The 15848-nt window shown below is 34.0% G+C and overlaps 1 protein-coding gene across 1 annotated transcript in view; it reads left to right on the forward strand.

Moving 5' to 3' along the window:
* The first annotated feature begins 2102 nt into the window (after positions 1-2102).
* Positions 2103-15848, forward strand: part of LOC134846248 (potassium voltage-gated channel subfamily KQT member 1-like) — a 75236-nt gene continuing 61490 nt past the window's right edge. Inside the window, exon 1 of the mRNA XM_063863524.1 lies at positions 2103-2211. The gene's annotated coding sequence lies outside the window, so the exon portion shown is untranslated. The remainder of the gene's footprint in view (positions 2212-15848) is intronic.

The following is a 15848-nucleotide window of genomic DNA, read 5'->3' on the forward strand; positions in this document are numbered from 1 at the left end:
CTTAACTACTGTCAACTAGCTCATCTCTCAGCTCTAAGTATTTTAATTTCACTTTAACTGCCGTCAACTACCTCCTCTCTCAGCTCTAAATCAGTCACTTTTCTGGTTTAGATTTTGCCAACATCGATTCAGCACCAGTACAGTTTGATAAACAGAAAATTTGTGGAATTTGAGAAAAGAGCGTACTTCAACCAAAATTTAATGTATTTTGTCAAATAGTAGATGTAGTTTTTGAAAAATTTCTCTAAAACTTCCTTCAACATTTCCAGTTTTTGAATATCTTGATAATTCTGATAAAAACTTGTGATAGAATATGAGCTTGCTTTGATCGCTTTAGCCAGAACTTTGAATTTTTTTTAGAATTTGCATTGATTTTAATTATAGGCACACACGTAATTTGCTCCGAGTTCTGTTTAGAAAGAAAAAGTTTCCAAGCATTTAATTCGAAAAAATCAAAATTTATTTTAAAATCGTAAAAAAAATTCATAATTCAATTGAAATGATAAGAAACTGTCTTTGTTGTCATACTTATTTAATTGGAACCAGCTGCTTGTTACCAGAACCTTAGGGTTTTGAGTTCGATTTTATCTCAGATCTTATCTCATCTCAGAATTATCTTAATGCACCACAAAATAGAGCTGAGGTTCATCCCAAATTTTTTCTGTCGTTAAAAACAGCGGGATCCAAACCCTGAAGTCCACAAAATGCGAAGATTTTTTTATTTCAGACTTTATTTGTACGGATTTATAGGTTTCATTGAGCGGCAGAATAAAGGTTTATCTAAATTTCACAGGTATCAATGTTTCATAATTCAACAGAATTTTTAGCAAAGCAGGAAACATTATTTGCATTTTAATTCTTTCATTCTCAAGCCTGTAGTCCGAAGATTTTATTTTCAGCCCATCCTGATTTATACAAACTGCTGAGTTTCTTTAGAAAAGTACTTTGGTAAAAATGACTCTATCTCTCTGATCTTCAGAGGCAACTATTATGATCTTAAACAAAGAAGGAAGGTTCCAATGTTGATATTCTGTCTGTCCTTTTACGAGGTAGGTTGTTCCGTTAGTCAGTTCGAGCTGAACTTCAGGTTTTTTAATTTTTTTTTCCTGATTTCGACAGAACATTACGCAATCAACATTTCTATTTAATTACCAGTCCGTTGCCATTTTTTTTCAATGGAAGCCGTGCTTTTTTGCAAACGTTTTTGTTACAAAACTATTTTGTTTTCTTGATTTTGCTGCGTACGAGTTTATATCTGGTTTTAATAAGCAGCATCCGCTCAATTGGAGCTCATTCCGTGCCGATTGAATTTAAGGTTCAATCAGTGCTTGTAGTGGTTGAGTGGTTATTGTTAGTGACTCTGAATCTAGAGCTCCGTATCTATCTAGTTGCCTCTTGTTTTTCAGGGCTTGATTTTTATTTGATCACCTTTGTCTTCTATAGCGTGTGCCGTTGAAAGGTGTTTGATGTTTGTGATTTCGCTACCGTTTCTGATGGAGTATCGGAAGCTAAGAAGCTTCGCTTCTCAGACTATAAACTGATGCTCAAGGGAAAAAACTTATTGTTTCGAGATTTTTTTCCAATATAGCTCGTAGTGCTGCAGGCGAAAATGACCAATTTTTATTCACTTTCTTTTTCAATTTCAAGACAAAAACAGTAAAAGAACTATAGCAAAATTGCAAATTTATGCTCAAATGTTTTTTCCTGATAATTCCGCCTTCCCTAGACAGCAAGCTTTGTTATTTTGTTTCATTGAAATTGGGCTTGAATAGTATTTAGACGGAGAAAACATCCTGCCTGTCGGTGGCAGTAAATAAAAACGATGTTTACTTTATCTTATTGTTTCCCTTCGACAATTACACACCATTTTTAGGAAAAGATGAGACCCCTGATGAACATATTTGTAGATGTTTTGATTCAAAGAAAAACCGCTATTATAGTTGTTGTTATGTTATTCGCATTTCCTCTCTTTCTTTTTTCTCCAGGAGGCGATTTTTGATCAATCTGTTTTCTGAATTTCTTTTTTCATCACAAAGACTGTTTTCTTTGTTTTCAGCATTCATCGCTATACTTAATTAATTTTGAGAAACTATTTCCCCTCCGCCGGTTGGTAGTGTTGCTCACTACGATTTTTCGTTTTTTAAATTTCTATTGATGAAAGTTGAATAATTTTGAAATTCAACCGCCCGCTGTTATTGGAACGAGACGCAGGTATGGAAAGCAATCGCTCATGTTTTGATTTTGTAGCTGACTTTTCTCGCCGACAATTTTCTATTGAGAAAATAATAAGTGAGAGGGAGCACCATTACTGGAGTTTCATGAATAACAACCAATTATCTTAGGATAGTTTTCATTGTCAGTCTTCACAAAAATATTCGATTATAACTGATTAAAAATCGATTGTACGTTTCTTTTTTTTTGTCAAATCGGGCAACAGGGGGTCGCTTGTGAAAATAGAAGCGGATGTCGAATATTTGGGTGGTGGTGTACACGGGAATGAATATGTTGGTTCCGTGCCTGTACAAAGCAGTCCAATACAAAACATTCCTGTACTTAAAATTCCGAAAAACCATAGCAAAGTACAAAAAACAGTCCCACACAAAACCGTCCCAAAAATAATCACGAAAAAAGTCCAAAAATCAGTCCCAATAATCGAAGTGATAATTGTTTCAGAAATTTATTGAAAACTTGTCTCGGATTAAAGACATTTTGATTCCAGGTAATCTGGATGACAATGAGTAGTATAAAGGCCACTCATTCAAAGCAATAATACGAGAAACATAAAAGTTAAGGTAATTTACAAAAAAAAGATTCTTTATTTATTCTATGCAAAAAGAGACCGGTTGTTCCAATTGCTTCATTTGCGAAAACTTGGCAAAACTCAATAGAAACGAAACTCACTAACTATTGGTGGAAATTGTATTTACTAACAAAAATTCTAAGAGTTACTATTCTGCAGGGTATGATTTTATTAAACACCGAACACTGTCAGAAAACTTATTTTCTTGGCGCTGCGCACAAATTAGTTACAATTTACGTGTGCGTAGAAAAGAGGACTTCGTTGAGATCACAGCCACTTTCCCGATGCGGCTGAGATCGAAAACCGTAATTTAAAAAACGCTCAAAGATCGAGCAGCAGTTTTTGACGTAACGCCACGACAGACAATTTTTGCAACCCAGCAAAACGACGCCAAACTCTGCACTGGATAAGCGCTCAATTTTCAGTCTGCACGTTCCTGGATTCCAGAGACAATTTTCTAAACATTAAAATTTTGTCGGAACGATCAAAGAAAAAGAGAGAACAAAAAAAGAACAAAAGGAGCGTCCTTGTTGGTTCCGAAATACGCTTACAATTCACAAAATACACAGTTTGGCTTCGTATTGAGCGTGATTTGAACCGAGAAACAGTTGTTCATTTTCCAAGTTATTCTGCTAATCAGCCAGTTGTAAAAAGATTTACCACTGACCCTACAGAAAACTCAAAATGAGGAACAGTTACTTTTGCACGATTCTGTTTTTTTTTGTATGAGACTGTTTTTTAGATCTTTTTTGATGTTTCGGACCTTTTTGCCTGGGATTGTTTTTTATGGTACTGTTTTGTATATGCACCGTTCGTTCGGGTCCTAGTTTTGCAGAACGCTGCAAAAATTAGAGGAAATAATTCTCAATTACAAACAACAATTGAGTTTTATGTATTTTATGAACAAAAACAATCAATTGTTTTGAAACCAAAAATAAACTAAAATAGATTATAACGGACTTTCCAATATTGAAATCCCCTAAATTTTGATTCTCGTGGTTAAATGTATTATAAAAGTTGAATTTTCTGATTTAATGTTTTTCGATATAACCCATCAAAAACGATTATTTCTTCTAAAATTTAGTGTCGGCAATTATATTGAGCAAAAAAATTTAGGTAAAAAATTTAATAATTGGCAAAAAAATCGATTAAAAAGAATAGTTTACTTGAAATTGCATTTGATTTATTATGTCATTCGATTGCTGCATACCAAATACATGCAATAGACTCTAGGTTTGGTAATACTTAGCCGCTTCTAGCCTGTGCTGTCTGGGAATTAGTAGGGGGTTTTCTGCTAAAATACACTTTCGTTATCAATTTTTTCGTTTTCGGTTTTAGTGCGACTTCTGAAGAGAGGATGAATTTTTTGTGCTGGGTGTTTTATTTTCAGTCAAGTTTCGATTTTTTAACTAGGATTTTTAATCAGACTTTTTGTCGTCTAAAATTTGTTGTTTTCTGATCTACTAAAATGTTTTTTCTTCTGTATTAGTTTTTCTTAAAGCTATGGCGGTTGTTAAATTGCCAATTTGGGTCAATAAACACGCAAAATTTTTGCGTTTTGCAATGGATGAGCGGTGGTTAAATACGGCTCGACATCGCTCCAATTTGATTTGAGACAAGATAGTTAGTAACTATTAACACGTTGCTAGACGCTAATTAGAATCATTTAGTACTATTTATAGCATGTGAGGGATAGTTTAAAAAATAAATACCCAGAAAAAAACTTTTCTTCTTTTTGTTGTGAGAATTTGCCATTCTTTAAAACTTGGCAAAAAAAAGACTTATTCCTTGGAACTTGAGGGTCACTGTATACAGCCCTGAACGACGGTAGTGCGGGTTGCATGAGGCGCCATTGGAATCTCATGGTACCAATGTAATTGGCGACAAAACAAAAGGGGCACGCAGAAGTCATCTTTTCTTTCTAAAACTCTAGGAATGCTAAGTAGCTACATTTATAGATTGATGAAGGCAAGTCAATAATTTGACATAACTGTTCCAATTTTTCGCTAAGCCTTACTTGCGTGTTATCAACAGTTTACCTGCTGGAATTTTGAAGATTAGCTGAGGACAATTAATTGATGGAAATTTTCAATCTTTGACCGGGTGGATTTTAAGGTGTCATTAACGAAAGGAAAAACTTAATTTATTTAATTTTGTTGTTTAAGCAGGGGCACAACATCGGTTCGCCGTGATGAGCTATACAGCTAGTATCATGATCCTTTCCCTCGTGGATAATGGTCTTAATTAATGATGTTTGATTAATTTATAAAATTACTTTAGCCCCTCCCTACGATAGCGAAAGGGGAAATGGCACGAAAAATTGAAAACTAATTTTAGTTTTAGAAATGGATTTTAATTTATACATTTTCCAACAGCACGCATGTAGGCCGGTCCCATTTTTGATCAATATTACTCAAACTGTGCTAGCTATTGAACGAAATTGTCAATTCAAAAAAATTTCTTGACAATTTTTGGACTCCCTGTTGGCTATGTTTTGTTTGGAAAGCGGTAGCTAACTGATTGTCTCACTAATTTTGCGACGATTTTAGCTAGTACAGCTAATTATCAATCATATCTAACGCGGCTTATTTAAACTCTTCACTGCATTTTTCTCAACTCAATTCCACACGCCTGAAGGAACTATTCGAAAATTAGCCAATTATTTCTGAGGGATGGTTCGTTTGTGAGAAATTTGCATACCTGAGGTACCTATATCTCAAAAATTATTTTATTTACCATAATCAATCTTTGAAGAATAAAAAAATGAAGCCGCCGGATAAAAATAAGCTGCAAATTTGGTCAGCTTTGGGCAATTGTTTGTTGATCGTTGAGATGTGATTAGTTGAGAATTCTTGTGCGCTCGGTCTTCTGTCATGAGAATACCCCCTTTTCGTTTCGGTCATTAATGTTCTGCTACCTTGATTTGAGAACAATAAATTTGACTTGTTAAATTTCTTGAGACATCAAAATGGTAAGTCGGTCACCCGGGTTGACCAAAACTTATCATACATTTTCCATATATGAGCAAACTCTTGTCATATAACTTCATGCAATTCCATACTTACAGGAAACTGCATGAAATCTCTATGAAAAGCATTTTTCCATATGAAAATTGTATGATAGGTGTTTTTCCATAAACCAAAAAGTAAATTTTTGTTTCTAAATTCAATTTCTGAAAAATTTTGGGTTGTGTTTGTAACCGAACACAAGTGACAAAGACCTTGGTTTACTCAAAGCACCAAAGCTTGGACAGTCACGCAATTGCAATGCATAGAAAACGACTTGAATCGTCTTAGAGCTGCCTTTTACAAATGATATATGGAATGTACCAAACTTTAAAACTTAGGCAAAATTTTTCAACGATGATTATTTAAAAAATTTGATTTTTTAAATTATCAGACATTGTTCAAGGCATACATAAACACGCCATACAAAAGAAATAGGAGTTTTAAGCGTTTTTGAAAAAATTTATAAAGCGAAAAGAAAAAAAATCCAACATTATCGTATCTCCTGGATACGATAATGTTGGATTTTTTTTCCTTTTCGCTTTATAAATTTTTTCAAAAACGCTAAAAACTCCTATTTCTTTTGTATGGCGTGTTAATGTATGCCTTGAACAATTTCTGATAATTTAAAATTGGTTATGCACACAAAAATTGAATTTCGCATGCAAAAATTTTTTTGGAAAATGTTCGTTTGCGTACAAAATTCGATTTGCGGTTGAAAAAAAAACGAAATAAAAGTTTGGGGCGGAGCCGAAATTACTTGGAATATTTTTTTGTGTCGACATCAAAAATATGCGAGTCATACATTTTCCATATATGGCAATTGTCTGATAAGCAATTTTTTCAAAAAACGAAAATCTTGGTTTTTCATCACCAGAATGTTTTATTAGAATCAAACAGCCGCATAAATTAGTTCATATCTTTTTTCAACCATTTTTATAAATTGTATGAAAATTGTATGACAAGCATTTTTCCAGACACTTCCTGTATGGAATTGTATGATAAGCATTTTCGTTGCATGAAGGTCAACCCGGGTAGACAAAACTTAACACTAGACAAAACCAGATAATTGTAATAATCTTCGAGTTTGAGTTCTTAAAGTTTCTGCTTTTGTTTTACATGAACTCTTTTGGTTTTGGTGAACCAATTTTTTTCGGTAGTTTTTCGGCAAATTTTGCGTGCTTCAATTGAACATAATTAGGTGATATTCATTGTAAGAAAAATTTTATAAAGTTTTTCTTGTGAAAATGAACAAGGAATCTCAACGTGGAGAAGAAGAATGCTCGTGAAACTATCTGCTCTTCATTAATATCGTGACTGAGTAGGCAAAAAACAGAACGTTTTGTTTTGTTTTGTAATTCAAATCAAAGTCCATTGTGTTTTTTCTTGCAATTAGCAAAATTATTTGACTTTTCTTCGTTACAAAGTTTGTTCACAGAATTCATCGGTTTTTTCCAACGTTTTTTGTTCATATAAAACTGCGATACTGATTCTACCCAATATTGTGTCATACTAGACTTCACCTGACTACAAGCTGCTATTTAAAAATCTAACATTTCTGAAAAATAATATCCTACGCCATAGCTCGTATCAGTCTCCATCTAAGTCTGCATACGCTTGAAAAAACCTAGGTGTGTGACTCAAAAAAAATTTTTCTGAACAATCTTAGCTGTAGGGCTATCGATTGGTACTTTTTTGTCGGCTGCTTTTTCACAGGGTAGACGTTTTTATGGTTGAAGAAATCTTTTATTTAGAGACGTTTTATGCCTGTAAACATGAAGGCAATTAAGCTTTAAAAAACGTTCGGGAAAAATTTTGAAAAAATGAAAAAATCCAAAATTTATTTTAGAAAACTTCGAGCAATTTTTATTGTACTATTTGTCGCAAAAAGACATATAATGAAGCCTGACTATCTGAATTTCTATTTTTCCTGTTGTTCACACTTGCAATCAGCATAGTGCGTTATTACGAATCTTCTTTTTTTAAACCTAACTCTCAAATAAAAGTGGTCATTAAAAGTTTTCACTTATTTGGAAATTTCACTGCAGCATCGGAAATTGCAAACCATCTGTTCTCTGCTTTATTTGTTGTGGCTAGTGTTTGGTGTCTAACAAGCGTCCGTGGCTGAGTGGGTAGTGTGTAGACTCTAAGTGTGCAGTCTCTTAGCCGCAGCTGCGAATCTACGAGGTAGTCTAACTTTTGTAATTCGAGGCTGATTTCCAAATGTTTTATTGCAGGTTATAGAGCATTTTGCAAGTCTTTGCGAAGCGAAACATCGCCTCTGTGTTAAAAATGTTTCCATCGACTGGGTTTTGAGTTTTTCAAATGAACTTTCATGATTTCAATAGGTATAAGTGAAAAAGTTGATCAGGAATAATTTTTCAGTTCAGTAATATTTTTTGGAAAATCCAAAGTAAGTACCATTTTTCAAATTATTATCATTGTTTAAATCTTTGTAGTGCAAGTGCTGGGATTCTCCGTTTTGACACTTTGTTTAGTAAGTTACTAGACTTCACCTGACTACAAGCTGCTATTTAAAAATCTAAAATTTTTGCAAAATAATATCCTACGCCATAGCTCGTATCAGTCACTCCATGCCTCGGTTGAAATTAGTAAAACTGGAGCGCATAAAAATTATGCCTCTTAGCTTCTTTTTAGTCTGTTTTAAAACGAATGCTGCATTGATTTGATTTGCTAGAGCAAAAATATTTCAATCAGTTTTTGTCGTTTGAAAATGTACACAACTCAAGGTACATGATTGCTAACTTTTTAACCCCTGCAATTGCAACTATAGGATAATCAGCTACCATTTATTTCTGTTCTCACCTTTGTTTAAATTTTTTTTCTCGCGTTCAGCATGTTGTGTCAAATTTTTTTTCGTGCACTGGCTTCTTTTATTGTGTCATTTTCAGAGAGCTACGTTCTCTGCCTGATTTGTCGCAAAAAACGGTTTAGGATTGACTTAAATTGATTTTGAACCGATTTTAAATCGATTCAAATTGATTAGCAATGTAAGTTTTAAGAACAGAAATGGATTTTACATTACGAGGCTATACTATACTCTGGATAGGAGCATAATTTTGAGTCTGTATGTTTCTGGATTCCAGAGACAAATCTTTAAACATGTTCCAAAATGTAAGTGGATTCCGCGTACAAATACCTGCAACGTAAATTTTGTCGGCACAGTTGTTTTGTTGCGGATTACGCAAAAGCAAGTTTAGCTAGTTGTTCTGGATTCTGCATCTGTAGGTGAGTTCCGCAAAATGCTAGTGGAATCTGCAAAAAGTAAGTGGAATCTGCAAATGTAAGTGGAATCTGCAAACTGTAGGTAGAATTTGCAAATGTAAGTGGAATCCGCAAATAAAATGCGGATTCCACTTACAATTTGCGGATTCCTCAATAGGTCAATTTAACTAGAGACATGTCTGATGATTTGTTTGTGGATTCCGCACACTATTCTGGATTCCGCAAATGCAGTTGCAGATTCCGCGAATTCGCCTAATTTTGGAGCGATTTCGAGTGGTGCAATGTTTCAGGTATTTGTTTGAGGAATCCAAAACAGCAAAGAAGATCAAAGAAAAAGAGCAATGTTGCGGATTTCGCGACCAATCTGATTGTGACCTGTCGCGGAACCCATTTATATTGCACAGAATGCACAGTTTGGCCTCGTAATGTAAATCGATTTATTTTTAAAAATTGATTTATATAGATTATGATGGATTTTCCGACTCACTAAAATCCATCTGAATCTCACTTATATCCATCTGAATCTCGCTAAAGCCAGTTTCAAACCATTTTAAAAGGTCTCCAAGCAGATCCATTTAAGTGTTTCAAAAATTTATTTTAAATCACTTTTCATTAATTTTGTTGCTAGCACGGCGAAAAAAAACATGCTATTTTAGAAAATAAATGAAATATTTCTGTCTCAATTTTGTGAATAAAAATATTTCAGCCAGATATTATAGAATTCAGGAAAAAGTTCCACTGAAATCAGACTTTAAATTCGAAAATATGCAAAAATATATTTTTAAAAAAATATCGTTGTATATCAGGTATTGGGCTAAAATCTATGTAAAAAATCAAGAAAATGGTCAGTATAATTCCGATTTTGAGCTCGAATTACAGAAATTTATCATTGTAAATCAGGTTTTGCGCAAAAATTTATGTGGACCTACGGATTTTCTTATGTTAGCGTCACTAAAAATGTTCGTCTAATTTTGATTTCAATCAAAGAATCAGATTCACCCAATATGATCAAGTTTTGAACGTAAAAGATTTTAACTTTCGTGCTGTATAACAGAACAGACTTCCCGCCGAAATTTTAGCAACCAAACTATCATACTTGTTTGGAAGTGTTAACAATAAATTATTGAAAAAATAAGTTACCAAAATTGATTTAAATGGACTTAAAATCGATTCAGATCGATTTTTTTGTAGCTCTGGGGTCTTTTACATTTCACCCGACCTTTCGAATTTTCTGTTTTTATAATTATTGTACGTGTGATTATGGCTAAACGTGTGATTTTACGTTGTAAAGTTTAAAAAACAAAAATGTGCACGATTGCTCAACGTGATTTCTTCATATTCCATGCTCCTCTTTTTTATGTTGAGCTTCTGCTTGCTTGGTTCCCAATTTTCTTTTTCTAAATGGATGAACGTACGCGCTCTTAAGATGTGTCTGTTTCAGTTTAAGCATGGAGTGACTTGTTGTCTTTCGCTGATAGGTTAAATTTGCAGTTTATTGGCCTGATTGCTTCTGCCCAAACATGTAGTTTTTGCTTAACCAACGAAGTCTTTATTGTCGACACGAATTAAAAAGTCTCTGATTCATAATGTAAAACGGCGCGCCTTATACTTATTCATCTATTATGACCAACGCGGAAACGTGATTCATTTGAGTGCGGCAGATCAGTCCATGATTAATCGACTAACTTGCCGCTCAAAAAGTCCTCCAAGAATAATTAATTGAGGAAAATTAATTGGTTGCATCACTTTTCCCCGAAAAAAATTTTGCGAACAAAATTAGTAAAAAAAGAACAGCTGTCTAAAGGAAAAATCAGTTATTTTTCTACAGCAGGTGCCAAGTACTGTAGTGGCATCGCGCCTGCTTGAAGCTCCGAAAACCTCGGATGTAACTGATTAGTAGCCGTTCTATTTCATTTAATTACCCGGGTCGAGGTCCGCTTCTATATTTTCGATCATGCCGCGACTAATTTATAGACCGTCGCGGACTTTCTTTCGGTCGCGGTTAACTTTCCTTTGGTCGTGCCCTTCGCGGTTAAATTTCCTTCGGTCGCGCCGGTTGCGGACTCATTGCCTCGGTCCGCAAAGTCTGGAAACACCAAAATTTGGTCAAGGCGGTCTGAAAATATCCAATTTTCGTCGCGGCAGTCTGGAAGTTCCAAAATTTGGTCGCGACCGTCTGATCATAAAACCACAACCTCGACCCGGGTAATCATTTTATTCCATCCTAACTATTAGATCTAGTGAGTTATGTACGAGGTACTGTACTCATAGAGTAATTTCAGATAAGGTACATCGTCTGTTCGTCACGCTATCATGTTTTCGACCGGATAGGTTCTTGCAACTTCTTAGTCTAATACCAATCTTTATTTTACTCTTATATCTTCTAGTCTCAATAGATCTAGTGTATACTCGTTTTTGCGAGTTAGTTCTTGGAGCTTATCCAGAAGGAGATCAACTGTAGTTTAAGATTTATTCAAATTGTTGTGGTGCTGAAACTACAAGTAGTTTCAGCACTTACAAATAAGTGTCAATGTTAGCGATGGAATATGATTGGTTAGTTAGTACTATTTTATAGAGAGAGTTTTATCAATAATATAATTGGTTCATAAATACTAGTTTAGAACTGGTTCCACTAGGTTTCTATTGTATATATACTTTGTTTATAAGCTCGTTTTTTTCCGACTTTCGATACGACAGTAACGGAATATTTGTGCTCGGGGAGGGTTTTTTTTCTTCAGACAAATTTCGACTTTTTAACTAGCCATTTTTGACGGAATTTTTTCATATCATTCGAAAGGTATTGTTGTCCTGAGCTCAAATTTGAAAAAATATTTCACCTGTGATCATTTTTAGTAAAGTCATGGGGGTTTAAAGGTTGTCATTTTGGCCTATTTATGACAAGAAACGTGCAATTTTTTCGCGCTATTAGCGCGTGAGCGAGATTTAATCCGTATGGAAAAAATCGTTCCAAATTGGTTCAAGGAAGCTTATCTGCCTTAATTGATTTGTTAATAGGAGCAAAATTTATCACATTGTAGTTAATATGACGAGTGGGAGAATATGTCACAAAAAATCTCAAATTAAAAAAAAAATTTTTTTTATTACTTTTAAAGTTTCATGTTATCACTGCTCCATAGACCTTAAAAGTCAATCGGAACATTCAGGGCTTTGCCCTGATACGAGCAGTCTTGTTTGCTTTTGTCTTGATTTCGAGAATCAAATTTTGAAGTTAACTTCTCGGTCGTTTCATTTTTGGCTGCAAACTTGTCATCTTAGTACTCAGTACACTGTGCAGAAATTGTTGCTTGTATTTGTTCTGCAATAAGATCACAAGAATGGCATCTTAAAGAAGTTGCATCTTTCTATCATTTCTGCTGAAGTCTATGCTGTGATAGTGGGATTGTAAAGAGTGTTTAAGTATGAAAGAGCGGAGTGAAAATACTTCTATGGTTTATAGTCACTCTGACCACTCGAAAATTGTGATAGAACTTTGTATTCGGGTGAGTTTTATTTTTTAAATTTTTTTCTACGCAAAATCAATTACCACAAATAATCAACGGGATAGACCGAGTGATAAACCATATTAAAGTCATTTTAGTCGTAATTCGAACAACATTAAAATTTTTGAAAACCCTTTCGCTGTCGAGAAAAACCGGTTTGAGATTTTTCATTGTTGGTACAATATTTCGAGCTAATAATGTGAGCGTGCAGGCCTACAATAGCTTATTTAAGCTAAAACTAAGCCGTTAAAACTTAGTTTTACTCAAGTAAAATAAGTTTTTGAAGTTTTTAGCGCCATTTTATGAATGAAAACTTCAAAAAATCAAAAATTTCTCCAAAAAATTAGAAACAAGTTTAGAAAATTTTTGAAAACGTTTTTCACGATTTCTTTGTTTTTCTAGCCATTTTTCTATAAAAACTGTTTTTCCATTGGTCTATTTGACTATGACTGTCGCATTTGCCTTATTTTAATTTTTCGTTCAGTTTTTTTTATCAGACCAAACAGAAAAAACACTAATTTCAAAAAATTTTTGTATTATTTTATGACTATGGTCGGAACATTCTGCGCTACTTGCACAGTAACCGCGTATCTAAAAAATCCCATCTCTTTTCATTATTTTCAGATGCAGACTTAGATTTTTCTCATTTCAATTGAAACTCATTTGCCTAGATGAAGGCAAATTATACTCTCTAGTAATAAAAGCAGCAAAAACTCGATTGACCTATAGTTGCACAAGTGTACAAAAGTTTTCTGGCTTATCATGAAAATCTCTTGTTTTCCTCATTTTGTTTAATAAAATGATTACAAACTTTTTCGAACTTCGAAAAGCTTTATTTGTTTTTTTTTTGTGAAAATTTGAGAAAAAGTTTTCAGTAGAGTTTTGTTTTTATTTGAGCTCAATGTTTGTTTTGGAACTGCTTTAATAACACTTTTGTTTTGAAAAATTCGTATAATTGAGTGAACATGACTGTCAGGCCGATAGCATTCGATATCAAGTTTGAATATAGGTGAAACACATGGAATATAGGTGATTCACCGGTTTTGAATATAGGTGAAACACATGGATTTTTCAAAAGAGAGGAAAGTTTGCTGTATTGCATATGCTTTGAAAAGTCTGGTTGCATGAGGAAGATGAGAATCAGATAGTTCGCACAGTAATCGTCAGAAATACAGACGGCTGCTGTTACTGGTGAAATTTTCTTGAGCGCCGGCGGTGCAAATAATATTCAAATTGGGAACAATTTCATTAAGCTCACTAATTGTAAACGTAGTATGAAGTAGTGAGTGTTCGCCAAACACCGACACAAAAAAAAGTTAATGTATTCGCGATTTCCGTTCCAGACGAAAATCTTATGTTTTTCCAGAACATTATCTTAAGCAGAAAACTTTAACGCCCAAAAGATTGCATAAGCTTATAGCATTTTCCAAGGCCTGCGTTATGATTGGCAAAGGATTCTATATAAAGACAGCTGTCTAATTCAATCGATTGGTTGGAATATTGAATAACATGTACATGTAGCATAGAGTCCTTATGTGGTGTGTTTTTGGAAATCCGTTTGCTTATGTGGTGTGTTTGCGGAAATCCGTTTGCGAGAAGGTGAACAGTGTGAGACGAAAATAGATTTGGCAAACTATGCCGATGTTTTATTTTCTTTTCCCTGAAAGGTGCTAACAGTGCTAGTATGATCTGGAACATACAAGTAAGTGCTCAATATTTATGTTTTATTTTGTAGATGCAACTTCAGATCATATCTCTTGCGAGTTTTACCAAAAACTGCAAAGAAAGTTTCAATTAGAGTTAAAAAAGGAGGTATTGTAGTTTTTAAACACTTCGTGAGTTTCTTACAAAAAATAGATATTTTGCGATCTCTGGGCAAAACAAACCTGGGCAAAACAATTATTTTGTGTTTTTAAAGAAAAAATAACACAAATTGTTCTTTTTGCTCTGATTTGGCGTGAAACAATTTGTCATAATTCATCCGCTCTATGACCCACAAATTATAATTTTTTTCCAGTGAATTTTTCTCTATGTGATACTCGGACAAGGTTGAATCTGTACAAATTGAAATTTTATTCCAATGAAGTGAATTTTGCGCTGCATGTTCACGTGGACCGTGTTGAGCTTTCTTATGTGCCTAATCAATCAATATTGTATATTTTAGGCTACCTAATTCTGTCTTCATTTTTATGCAGGATAGTTGCTCCATATTTTCGCCGTCAGCTCTTTGAAAATTACATTAGCGTGTTTTTATACGAGCTTAACGTTTGCAATGAAGTTCCCTTCTGTGTACCACTTCAATTTGATAGTGAATGAGCATTCCTCTCGTAACAACACCGAATAGTTTTCTTACTGTTTGATTAGGTAAATAAACTTTTGTTGAAGTTTTAGTGTTGTTCCGACTTTCGATACGAAAGTAACGGAATATTTGTCCTCGGGAAGGGTTTTTCTTTCTTTGGACAAATTTCGACTTTTTAGCTCGCCATTTTTGACAAAATTTTTCTTATCATTCGAAAGTTATTGTTGTCCTGAGCTCAAATTTGAAAAGATATTTCACCTGTGATCATTTTTCGTAAAGTTATGGGGGTCTAATGATTGCAATTTTGCCCAATTTAGGACAATTAACGAGCGATATTTTTCGCGCTATTAACGCGTAAGCGGATATTTAATCCGTCTGAATAAAGCTTATTTGCCATAAATGATTTGTTACAAGGATCCAATATATCCTTTGTACTTTATATGGCGTGTGGGGGGATGATTTTCATTAAAAAATTCATATTTTTAAAAAAATAATAATTTCATTTTATTTTAAACATTTAATTTTTTTTATTAGTACTGCTCATAAATTTTAAAAGATAGTCGGAACATTCAGGGCTTTGCCCTGATACGAGCAGTCTTGTTCCGACGTTCGTAACGAAAGTTACGGAATATTTGTGCTCGGTGTGGGTTTTTTTCTTCAGACGAATTTCGACTTTTTAACTAGCTATTTTTGACGGATTTTTTAAAATCATTTGAAAGCTATTGTTGTCTTGAGCTTAAATTTGAAAAGATATTTCACCTGTGATTTTTTTTGTAAAAACATGGGGGTTTAAAAGTTGCCATTTTGGCCAATTTGGGACAGTTAACGCGCGATATTTTCACAGTTAACGCGCTGGTAAGCAAGATTTAATCCGTCTCAGAAATCGTTCCATTTGGTTGAATAAAGCTTATTTGCCATAAATGATTTGTTACAAGGATCCAATATATCCTTTGTACTTTATATGGCGTGTGGGGGGATGATTTTCATTAAAAAATTCA

This window comes from Symsagittifera roscoffensis, chromosome 1, assembly GCF_963678635.1.
Source record: "Symsagittifera roscoffensis chromosome 1, txSymRosc1.1, whole genome shotgun sequence".
In the NCBI taxonomy this organism is placed as follows: Eukaryota; Metazoa; Xenacoelomorpha; order Acoela; family Convolutidae; genus Symsagittifera; species Symsagittifera roscoffensis.